Below are 12,549 nucleotides of genomic sequence, written 5' to 3'. Positions count from 1 at the left end.
GAGCTCTGAGAACAGCCAGCCTGTTCAGCAATAACCTTTTGTGTCCTTCCCTCCTTGTGCAATGTGTCGATGGTCGCCTTTTGGACAGCTGTCAAATCTGAAGTCTTCCCCATGTTTGTGTAGGCTTCAGAACTGGACTGAGAGACCATTTAAAGCCCTTTACAGGTGTTTAGTTAATCAGCTGATTAGTTTGTGGCACCAGGTGTCTTCAAAATTTAACCCTTACACAATATTCTAATGTTGTGACACACGGAATTTTGGATTTTCATTTGTTGCCACTTCAAATCATCACAATTAAATGAAATACACATTTGAATGCATCAGTCTGTGTGCAATGAATACATATAATGTACAAGTTACACCTTTTGACTGCAATTACTGAAATAAATAAAGTTTTTCAAAATATTCTAATTTACTGGCTTTTACCTGTATACCTGCTGCTCAGAATAAAGCTGATAAAAAGATTCTCTGGCTGGAATCTATCCTTAGTGTCTGCATCCCTAATTGAACCCTGTCCATGTTCTACACGAGGGGGAGGGAGATGTTGATGGAGGCACCTCAGAGTGGGGACAGGGGTTGAGATAGGAAGCTCAGAGCTGCGCCCATTAAAACAGAGCTTTTGGGGGTGGAGGAGAATTTATCAATATTCAATCAAAGATATTGAGGACCACTGATCACTTTGTAGCAAGACATTTCAAATACAGTGTAGTTGGACATCTGGCAGCTGAATAACATCAATTAAAAAAGCATAATATGGGACCTTAAAGATGGAATGGCTGTCGGAGTAAATGCAATTAGAACAAGCGGTGAAACTGGAAGAGATGTGTTCTTTTTTGAGAAAGTTCAGAGCAAGAAGCAGACAAAGCCATTAACCTGGACAAAGTTTACAACCACATGAAAAATAAGGTAAAATCTGTTACTACTAGATAATTTTGGGTAATATATATACTAATAAAAAAAGGATATAATTCAATATTTTACAGACAAAGAGTTACAGGCATTTACACTGTATCACAAGCAAGAGCACACGTCATCGTGCAAAATGTGAATGTTTTAATATGTACAAAGTGTTATGTCTGAAAGGTGACGTGTGTCATTTCTTCCTGAACAGGACCCTAAACCAGGCCACATCTGGACCTCATCGGCCAAAGCAGCTCTCTTCCCATGGCCAAAGCAGGACCCTCACATATAACATACTACACATCTCATGAAGAACACGATTTTTGTCTTTGTCATTTCAAGTGGGCCAAATCACTTATATTAAAAATAAACTATAGAAATTGCTACTGTAGTTTGACTCTTTTAATAAGCCATGTCATTTGCTATTATGATCCAAGGGTTTGAACAAATGTGATACTGGTGTGTGGCCACAGCGTGAAAATTTGATGTTGCTCATACTGGTCCTCAGTGTGCTTGGGAAGCTTGTGTGTTTGCCCAGACACATTAGAGGGAACATTGCTCAGGATTAAGGTCAATAAACTTGCATAGTTCAAACCGTAAGCTTTTCCAAATCCAAATGGGGTCTTTTTATTCAAAAATATTTGTTAAAGGCCTGCAGTGAGAGCTGAAAGAACTACACGCCTCTTTGATTTTATTGCACCATCTCATGAGATGACGCTCAAATCATTGTCAGCATGTACTGACAGAGTATGTTTGTTCTTTAAGTGCGATGGAAAAAATTACTCTACTTGCCAGCACGGGGTGGCAGTCTGTGTGCATCGATCAATCAGAGAAACAGGAAGAACACCAACTTGGCTGTTCTCTTAAAGCAGTAAATTATGTGACTCTTCTATCATTTCAGTTTGGATAGGAGGTTGGAGGTATGGTGCAAAAATGGACAGATTTGAGCTGACTTTAACAAAGATGGACCCTTCAATGACCTTGAGAGTTTGGTGGGGGTTGACACAATCCAGTCTCTAGTCTTCACATCTCTTCCTGTACACTTACTTCCTATTAGCTGAACAACCACTCAGTATCTTCCCTAAATAATAGCCTTGCCACCAATTAACATGTTTAATTAGATTGTTTAGTTTTTACTAATACAAATTTACTCATACGAATTACAAAATTATTCTACAAGTGAGGCTGCAAACATTCAATGTTTGGGATAGATTTTCCCATCGGTGCAAGTAAGACCAACTCTACAGATAAAATCTAATCCAACCCCCTCCACCCTTTACACCCTCCTCTTCCATGTGAGCTCCCTCCTCTTCCTCTCCCTGCTCTCTCTCCATCCTCCACAACTTTGACAACAAACTCTCAGATTGTCAGAACTAAACACACATATTGTCCCGTTTTTGATCTCCTTCTCACTCGGCACTTAACATCGACTTTCCTTCGTATCTTCTTTAAACGTTGACACCATCTACTTTGTCCCACGTTTAAGTATGCGCAGATACTTTCTCAGGATTAAAGTGAATTTAGCAGGTTGAAGGCTCTGAAGCTGAAATGTGCTGCTGCTGTCAGGAGACTCAGAGAGGCGAAACAGGAGGATAAGTAGACTACATAAAACAGCTTGTAGGGATAAAGGTCTGCAGGAGAGAAGTTTCCATCTCGAATCTGCATTCAAAACGGATTTGGAAAAAAAGAAAGGAAAATGAAGAAATAAGGTTAAAGCAGGGATACAGAGTTCTGCCAATGTTTTTCACATCCATTAAAAGAAACAACATGTTTAATAAGTTTTATAAATATTATGATATATTATCCAGCCACCAGCTGCTCGATGCCAGCGCTACCCACTACGCCATCGTGCGCCATGGTATATTATTTATGATTAATTACAATATTATTGATAATTGTTAATTACTGTAATAATAATATAGTTTACACTATTGTGTATATATAATAAGTATATATATATATATATATATATATATATATATATATATATATATATATACCTTCTTGCTGTGAGGTGAAAACACTACCCACTTAACACTGCGCTACTGTGTTCCCCAGATATATTCAGAATTGGTTTTCAATGAACATGAAACATGAAATGATAAGAGATGGGACAGGTACATGAGATGTATAGATTTAAGACAAATCAGGATAGCTGAAATTGGAAAGTGAAATAGATAAGATAGAATCTAAATCATTAATGTAAACCAAATTACATATTCATACACAATTGTGTGAAGGTAAAACCTTATGAGACATTGTTCATGAGGATATGACTTCATAATGAGAAACCTGGTAACTTTTTTCATACTAAGGTATTTTAGAAGGTAGGTAATTATTTTAAATCACTGCTAAAATGTGACTTTTTTACTCCATGTGAGTTTTAGACAGCCTCACACTCCCACCAGAACAAGATGAAATATCATGTACAGACTGGAGAACTTCTCATGATGATTTTAATACATTCAAAAATTAACAGTCATTTGAACAACTTGCACCATTATTATTGGACGTGTATAATGAGACTAACCCTTACCTTAAATCAGGTCATAGTCTGTCTTCTACTAAAAAAGGATAAATACTGTCTTCCTTGCTCATCATATTGCCCTATGATTTTGAATGTCGATTTCAAACTATTATCCAAAGTTCTGGCTTTGCGCTTTGAGACTGTTATGCCCACTGTAGTGGACCCAGATTAGACTGGGTTTATTCAGAATAGATACTTCTTTTCTATGATTTTATTTATTTATCAATTTTAATTTTATATACTTAATTAATCCCCAAAGGGAAATTAGTTGCACACCCTAGTTTGCGGTGACGTGCGGTGAGGTTCATGGCTGGTGAGGCACTGATTTCATCATAATTAGATTTATAAACATATGAACCTATAGTGTAGCTTATTCACCATTTAATAATGTACAGTGAGTGGGTTATTTTTGAAGTCTCAGAGCAGAATTATTTACACGTACAAACTGTAACACAAATAAGCACATTTGATTTAAAAGAAAAACGTTATGTTGTTACCTACATGTTTCTTTATATCTTACGTTTACTTTTAAATGAAGTCCATGCGCAGCTCCTTCTGAACAAAAGCAGCAAAAACAATTGATTTGAGATACGTAATCCTCCATTTTTGTCATAAGGGAAGGCGAGCGGAAAACAAATGAATGGCTGTACTTGACTTAATGACTGTAGATTGTAGTTTACTGTCACTTCTGCGGCCGAGGAAGAAGAATCCCCAGCCAAATCCCTGGGATCACCAGCGCCCCCTACCATGAGGCACGAAAACTGCGTGCCTTACTTTGTGCCTTTTCGCAGCAGTTTCAGGGCCGCTCAACTCAAGAAAGACGTTACAAACATGCAGCTGTTGACAAAAAAACACTGTACATTATATACATTAGCTACATAATGGAAATATACTTCATAAAGCAAACATTTCAATATTTTACTGGCGACATAGACAGAGATAGCATTACGGTCTCACTGTATAGCAAGCCAGCACAGCTAGTCAAGCTATTTCGCAATCCATGGTGAGGATTGGCTGGCTGGTGCCTCACCGCAGGTCTCTGCTCCGTATTTAAGCAGTAAATGTGAAAATTCAGGGACCTGTACGCGTGTAGGGGGGTAGAATTTCCTGAATTTCCCTTTGGATCATTAAAGTATCTATCTATCTATCTATCTATCTATCTATCTATCTATCTATCTATCTATCTATCTATCTATCTATCTATCTATCTATCTATCTATCTATCTATCTATCTATCTATCTATCTATCTATCTATCTATCTATCTATCTATCTATCTATCTATCTATCTATCTATCTATCTATCTATCTATCTATCTATCTATCTATCTAGAGCGGCGGGCAGGTCGTGCTTTGGTGTGCCCAAATGAGCAACATGTAAGGGGGGACGGCGACTTGCTCAAGGGTGCCTTGGCAGTGCTCCAGAGGTGAGCTGACACCTCCCACTGTCAGCTCACACTCTGAGTGTTTGTTTGTTTATTTTTTGTTGTTTTTTTTATTTTAATTTTAAAAAAAGGCAGCTTCACCTATACTTGCTGTATATATACATATACATTTTTATATATTGCACAGTATATATTAAGAAAAATTTATTAAATACAATTAACTTTTATCATAAATATTACTATGATTATGTTAGGTCAGCAGAGAAAGCCTTGCTGGCCCTGACTGCCAAACTCTGCCATTACTGTGACTTAGTATTGCAATATACACATCAGTGACATTAAAGTCAATCAATGAAACAGAACACATTTGCCTTGCAGACATCACCAGTTGGTTGATAATAAATTACTTAGTTTAATTCACATAAATCTAAAATTATCACCATAGGAACACTCATCAAAATTGCTCTTTTCCCCCAATCTTATTCTAAAAGAGAAGAGTGAACTACTCTTAAAGTTTCCTCATGAACATGAGAGAAAGCGATTAAGTGGAGCAGCTGATGAACTTTTCTTTGATACTTTATAATAAATAATGAGATTATTCCCATATAAAAAATGGCTTTGCTCCGTCTGAGTAGGTCTGAGCTGCGTTCGATGGACAGAAACCTTCACACCCACTGATGAAAGGACTTAAGGAAAGCAGGGCGAAGGAATGCAGCCTAAATTTGCTGAATAAGTAATTCTTGATCGATATGACATTAGAAAGTTTTGGTTCTGTTACCTTTCATCGAGAGAAGAGAGGACTTCCTCAGTACGGGGCCAGAACACTGCAAGAAGTGGCGAGGTCCAAAGATGTTCTGTAAGGCAGCATCATGGCCGTTTATCACAGTTATAGTGATGATTAAAAGTTCATGGAAATAGTCAACAGAGACTTAACATGAGACATGTTATAGCAATGTAGCATTTTATTTTAAAACAATTTATTTGTTTACGTGAAGGCCCCATATTATGCTTTTTTTTTAAATTAATGTCATAAAGCCAGATGTCCAACTAGAGTAGACTGTATTTGAAATGTCTTGCCTCAAACTAATCTGTGGTCCTCAATATTCATTCATTCATTCATTCGTCTTCTGTACCACTTCATCCTCTGTGGCGGCTCGCGGTGAGCTGGAGCCTATCCCAGCTGACTGTGGGTGTGGGGCAGGTGAAACTCCATGCCCGACACCAGTGGACCGCGCAGCCACACAGAAACACAGACAAACACGCATATGCACACACTCACTCCTACAGTCAATTTGGTAATAGCGAATTAACTTGAAGCATGAGTTGTCTTTTTGAAGCGAGGAGGAAGCCGGAGAACCCAGAGAGAACCCACACAGACAAGCGGGAAACATGCAAACTCGGCCCAGAGCGAGACTCGAACCCAGAACCACCTTACTGTGTGGCGACGGCGCTACCCTATGCGCCACCCTATGCGCCACCATGCTGCAGGTCCTCAATGTTCTCGACTGAATATTGATCAAATCTCTTCCGGTCCAGACGCTTCTTTTAAAGGGGCTGGCCTCTGAGCTCCCTCTGTTAACACCTGCCAAGGAGGAGGACGACAAATGGAAGCTAGGGCACGAAAAACTGTACATACCTCTGTATACATTTTTATTCTCTTACCTATTCTCTATTCAATACAATTTCTCTTTAGCTCTTCATTCTTAAATTCTCCTTATTCTGACATTCGCTATGGTTTTTTTCTGGAGCAGAACTATAACGAAATCCAATTCTCCCTTGGGATCAATGAAGTCTGAATCAATATAGCAGTTAACTCATATTCATAAGCAAATGTAAATAAGATTAAAAAATGTAATGTGTGTGTGTGTGTATGTGTGTGTGTGTGTGTTTGGTATGACACAGAGGATATGCCTTACGCAGGCACACACACACACACACACACACACACACACACACACACACACACACACACACACACGGCCTACGTCTGATTGAAGCGGAGCTAACTAGTTAGCCAAATGTTAGCTTTCTCAGTTGACGTTTTGTCGGAGAAGACAGTCAAATGGCTGGAGAGAAATCACAGCTCTGTTCTTTTATTGCCTTAAACATCACAATGAAAAAAAAAGTAAATTCAGTGTTTTTATCAACTTTCTGCCTCCTAAAGGTTGATCCACCGACAACCCAACCTGCCAAAGTCTGTTAAACACCTGAGGGGAACGCAGTTCACCAAAATTAGACCACTTGTTTTTGGATGGTGAGAGGATCATCATCATCATCATCATCATCATCATCATCATCATCATCATCATCATCATCATCATCTCCCTCTGGTGTCTCTCACCAGCGGAGGGACTCACTCCTTGAGTCTTTGGAGGTTCCTACCTTTCAAAGGCAGGATCTTCATCACCACCTTCCAAATGTTCTTACTCATGGGGGCTTGTTTGTTCTTATAAAGCCTCTAGAGATAACTTTTATTCTGATTGGGTGCTTTATAAATAAAATTAAGCAATAAACTAAAACTAAATGTTGACTTGATTTTAGGTGACCCCGTCTTTCCTTTTCAAACAACCATCAAATATTCTTATGTCGTATATTTTGTTTGCACATAGATGTTTTATGATGTGGATAATGAAACACTAACCTCTGAAGCCCTTTAGGACTTTTTACTCTGTGCTAATCATACCTAATAATAGAGCACAGTGAATCGATAAATGGGATTCTTTTAATGTAACCTGTCAACACCACTTTTGGATGTGAGCTATTTAGTAGCTCAAACCTCTGGAATGATAAAAGGTCCAAGTCTGACATAAAACAAGCACAGCCCTCACTTCTCTGAGTGTATTCAGGTCATCTCAATCCTCAACCCATTAAAACTTTGCACATCAAATTCCCTCTCCAATCCCACAAACCCCTGAGTCTTAACAGCCGTTAGTAACGTTAAGTCCGCTGTAAGCTGCAGCGCGGCCAAATGATGAATTGGTAATTGAAAAGTAAAGCGGCAAGTGATTCATTTTTAACAGTGTTGTGTTTTAAAGGCGGCAGCCCCTCCTCAAGCTGCAGGCATCATCAGGCTTCTACAGTTGATGTGAGAAAACCCGGTGAATCAAAGCTCCAGTTGGGCTCTCAGGGGTTTGCATCCATCCAACTCTCCATCCCTCCATCTCTCCATCGCTCGGTTGGGTTTTAATGCCTACCTGAGGGACTGCAGGGGAAGGAATCCAAAGGAAGCCGAGGTTCTCTGACTCCACGTCGATACTTTCTCTCTCCAGCTGAGCAGAATCACAGCCTCTCTGCTCTTAACTAATCGAAACCTTACTCTCACCCTCCTCTTCCGTGTGAGCTCCCTCCTCTTCCTCTCCCTGCTCTCTCTCCATCCTCCACAACTTTGACAACAAATTCTCAGCTTGTCAGAACTAAACACACATATTGTCCTGTTTTTGATCTCCTTCTCACTCAGCACTTAACATCGACTTTCCTTCGTATATTCTTTAAACGTTGACACCGTCTACTTTGTCCCACGTTTAAGTATGCGCAGATACTTTCTCAGGATTAAAGAGAACTTAGCAGGTTGAAGGCTCTGAAGCTCAAATGTGCTGCTGCTGTCAGGAAACATAAGTGAGGATAAGTGGACTACTTAAAACTGTTTGTAGGGATAAAGGTCTGCAGGAGAGAAGTTTCCATCTGGAATCTGCATTCAAAACATTTGAGTTACAATTGAGATGATTGAAGTGTCTTTAACACTAAGTGCTGCAAAACATGAGAAGATGCATGCAGTCAGTGGGCTGCCGATGCATCTCATTGACACACAGCAGGCCATCCTCTACATCAATGTAAAAGTCATTTTTCATCAAACCCTGATATAAAAACGGGGAGATATACAGTGGTACCTCTACTTACGAAATTAATTGGTTCTGGACGAAAATTCGTAAGTAGAAAATTTCTAAGTAGAGATGCGTTTTCCATGCAAATGCCCTAATCTATTCCAAGCCCCCAAAAATTCCTACATAAATGTTTTATAAAGCATAAAAATGCATCAAAACATGTCACAAATACATGTTAAAATTAGATTATTACACAATAAATGAGAGTTTTGCATAACATAAAAAAAACAAAGAATAGAAGAAAGAATAAAAATGATGGTCATTTACCTTAACTGCTGTCCTCATTGTTTTTTCTCCTCTTTGGTTCATGCGCTCTTGCCTCACGATGCCGAACTTACAGAGTGAATTCCAGTCCTCCTTTTGAACTTCTCCAAACACCCACGTGATGCCTTAAATTCCGTAAACTTCCTTTTCTTTTAGTAACGTGGCGATTGTAGATGCAGTACGACCATATTCTTTGGCGAGATCAACCAAACGCATCCCTTTCTCATGCTTTTCTATTATCACTTGCTTTATTTGTATGGACAAAAAAAACCTCTTCTTCATCTTTTCTTTTCCTCTTTTCTCTGTCACTTTCTTGGGGTCCATAGCGAATACTCAAAAAGTTAATATATTTACGTAAAACTATCAGAACACGTCATGGGTCGAGGGCCGAATGACGAGGACGCTGCATAGACACCTATCTAGCTCCACACAGAGGTCCCACTTAGCCAATGGGAGGTCAGGATACTCAGTAATAGCCAATGGCAGAGCAGCTATAAGAATGTTGCGTTCAGGAACCTTTGGGAGCTGCGTGTAGCAGCACATATTGTATTTTTTACCTTTCGTAACTTGAAATTTCCTTCGTATGTATGAGAAATTTCGTATGTAGAGACATTTGTAAGTAGAGGTACCACTGTAGTATCCCACCGGAGATGTAATCTTGTGCATGCATATACAACATTCATTCATCCATTTTCTAGAAGTCGAAACGATCAGGAATCGTCTCATCCTCATCCTCTTTATCCAAACTGGGTCACGGCTTTTTGCTGGAGTCCATCCCAGTTGACATCGTGCTGAAGGTGTTGTACTCCCTGGACAAGTCACCAGTGTTTGTCAGTAGCACATAGAAAGCCAAACACCCATCCACACCTAATTCACTGAAACTGCATGTTTTCGGTGGTGGGAGTAACCCACACTGACACAGGGAGAGCATAAACACTCTGCCCCGGGTAGAATTGAACAAACGACCTTCTTGTGAGGCATCAGTGCTACCCGCTGCACCACTGTGCTGCATTTGCATGAAATAAAACTAGAAAAACACTCTGAACTGCACACCTAAAGCTCTACAGGTTGAAAATTTCTACATTTCTGGTTGTCTTACCTGACCTAAGGGCCTCCTCCCCACCACAAGAATCTGTGGAAATGGTTCAATAGTTTTCATTAATCAGGAAAAAATTCCCATCTGGCAATGGATTGAAAAAAATATCTTTGGTGGAGGTGATGAACATATAGTTCACGTCCACTGACCCAACTGATTTTATAAACTGGGAGTGAGATCTCTTTCAGATCTTATTCCTTGTCATTCTTCATTCATCAGATCAATAAAAGACCAACACAGACTGCCTTAGTTCATCACAACAGCACTGCTGGTGTGTCTAAAACATAACCACATGTTTATACGTTATGATTCCAGTCATATATTGATGTGTTATTGTGGCATACTGTATGTATTTTAAATATTATTATTTATTTAAAATTCTTTTAATGGATTTTTCAACCTACTTCTACCACAACTATTCATAGATTTTAATATTAGACCTGTTAGCACATGTGTAACATTTTAGGCTTTGAATCCACTGTTATTTTTCACTATTAATCATGACGCTGTGTTTTTAATTTTTGATATTACTTGTGTTCAAAAATAAATTGTGGCCAGCAGAGTGACATTGAGTAACATCTACTCCTGCAGAAGCCATCAGGCTGATGCTTAAGGAGTAAAAACAGCACAATTGCTGGTAATGAGTCAGTATTTGGTAAAGAAAGATCAAATATCTAAGATGTCACACTGGAGATGGTAGATTATCAATCACATCTGTTACATAATATCACATGTAGTATTTAGTCTCCAAATAGGTGGTGGCTTCTGGATTCAACATTTATGGTGAGCGAAACGTTAAAATATTAAAGACCAGTGCCGGTCTTATTAAAATATATTAAGAGTGTTTTCTGTACTGTGTGAGGAACGGCATCTTCCGCAGTATAAACAGGTAAACTTTAGAGGACACTCTCTCTAGTTTGTTAGGATCTCTTTGGTAAAAACCTTTGCGGATGTTTTTCGTCTGGTTTTCCCACATGGAACTCTCTCCCATCCAGCTGTGAGATCCTATTGATTCTCAGCAACTACAGATCTTTTGATAATCTTTTTATCTTGAGAAAAAATAAATCACTTGCAGCTTAAATGCACGAACTTTTGGAAACATCAATAATGGATATAAACCCAAAACTGGAATAACGTGACTTTCTGATCTCGACTAAACTTTAACATCCAGAGCAACTAGACATTTTGATGTCCCCGTTTGCTGCTGTTGGAGAGGATCACCTCCAATATGACTCAATGAGAAAATTCAACAGAATATATAAACAGAAATGAGAGCTACAATGAATGTGAACAGAAAAAGGGAGAGAGAAAAATAGCAGGAGGAGAAAAATAACAGAAAATATTTTCTTGGCTTCACAGAATCAAAAATGTGACACCAAACAGACTGAACCCACTTAGACTTCTCATCTTTTCTTTATTCCATGACGACTCCTCCAGGAGGTACAAATAAAATATAAATAGAAGGAAAAAACTGTTGTGAATAATTTGACTTAAACTGTTTTCTCTCTTGTTTTTATGTCAGAGAGAAACAAATATTTTTGCAAGAATATCTTTCCGGATTCCTTTTTTTTAATTGTATGTGAAACAAATAGACAAAGTGTTGGGGTGGGTTGAATCGTGTCTCCCGCTCTGTATTATGGGTCTGGTTTTTATCTTGTCCTGGTTTAACCACCTGATCAGCAGATACGCTGCCTTTTTTTGACAGTTTGAAAGTTTTCAAACTTTCTAAAGGTCTTTAGGTCTTTCCTGGTTCCATGTGAAGGAATGTGAAGTTGAAGGAGAGGAAAGGAGAAAGAAGTTAGTATTGCTGGAGATTACAGCTCCTGATCGATGCCGTCAATACCTGGGGATGTTCTTATTGAGGACTGATAGGATGTAAAGGGGTGGGGAGAGGGAGAGAGATATTTTTATTTTTAAAATCACATTTATTCATGAAGTCAGTTTTACAAGATAGTTACTTTAACAAACATGTAACCGTTAACAAAATCTAAGAGAGATTCACTCAAACATGAATATACACTGTAAAAAAAGTCATTTGAAATGTAGGCAAAATATACTTGATTTAAACCAAACAGTGACTGAACATGAGTTCCTCATTGAACACGGAACATAATACACCTTTGACACACCATAGGCTTGTTAAAGTGTCTGAATCATTCATAGTGAGAGAGAGAGAGAGAGAGAGAGAGAGAGAGACAGAGAGAGAGAGAGAGAGAGAGAGAGAGAGAGAGAGAGCGAGAGCGAGAGAGAGAGAGAGAGAGAGCAAGAGAGAGAGAGAGAGAGAGAGAGAGAGAGAGAGAGAGAGAGAGATATGAAAGCCGTAAAGAACAGGAAGGTTAATAAAAGACGACTCAGAGCAGCGGAAAGGTAAAAAATGTGAAGATGAAGAATAAAGGAGTTCTCTGTGCTTTTCTTCTTAACTATTGTGATATTTTATTTACTTAATCATGAAAAACTGGGAGCGGCATGGTGCTGAAGTGGGTAGAGCTGTCGCCGC

This window comes from Antennarius striatus, chromosome 15 (genome assembly GCF_040054535.1).
Source record: "Antennarius striatus isolate MH-2024 chromosome 15, ASM4005453v1, whole genome shotgun sequence".
In the NCBI taxonomy this organism is placed as follows: domain Eukaryota; kingdom Metazoa; phylum Chordata; class Actinopteri; order Lophiiformes; family Antennariidae; genus Antennarius; species Antennarius striatus.
The sequence above is the reverse complement of the archived record's forward strand: the minus strand, read 5'-3'. Positions refer to the sequence as shown.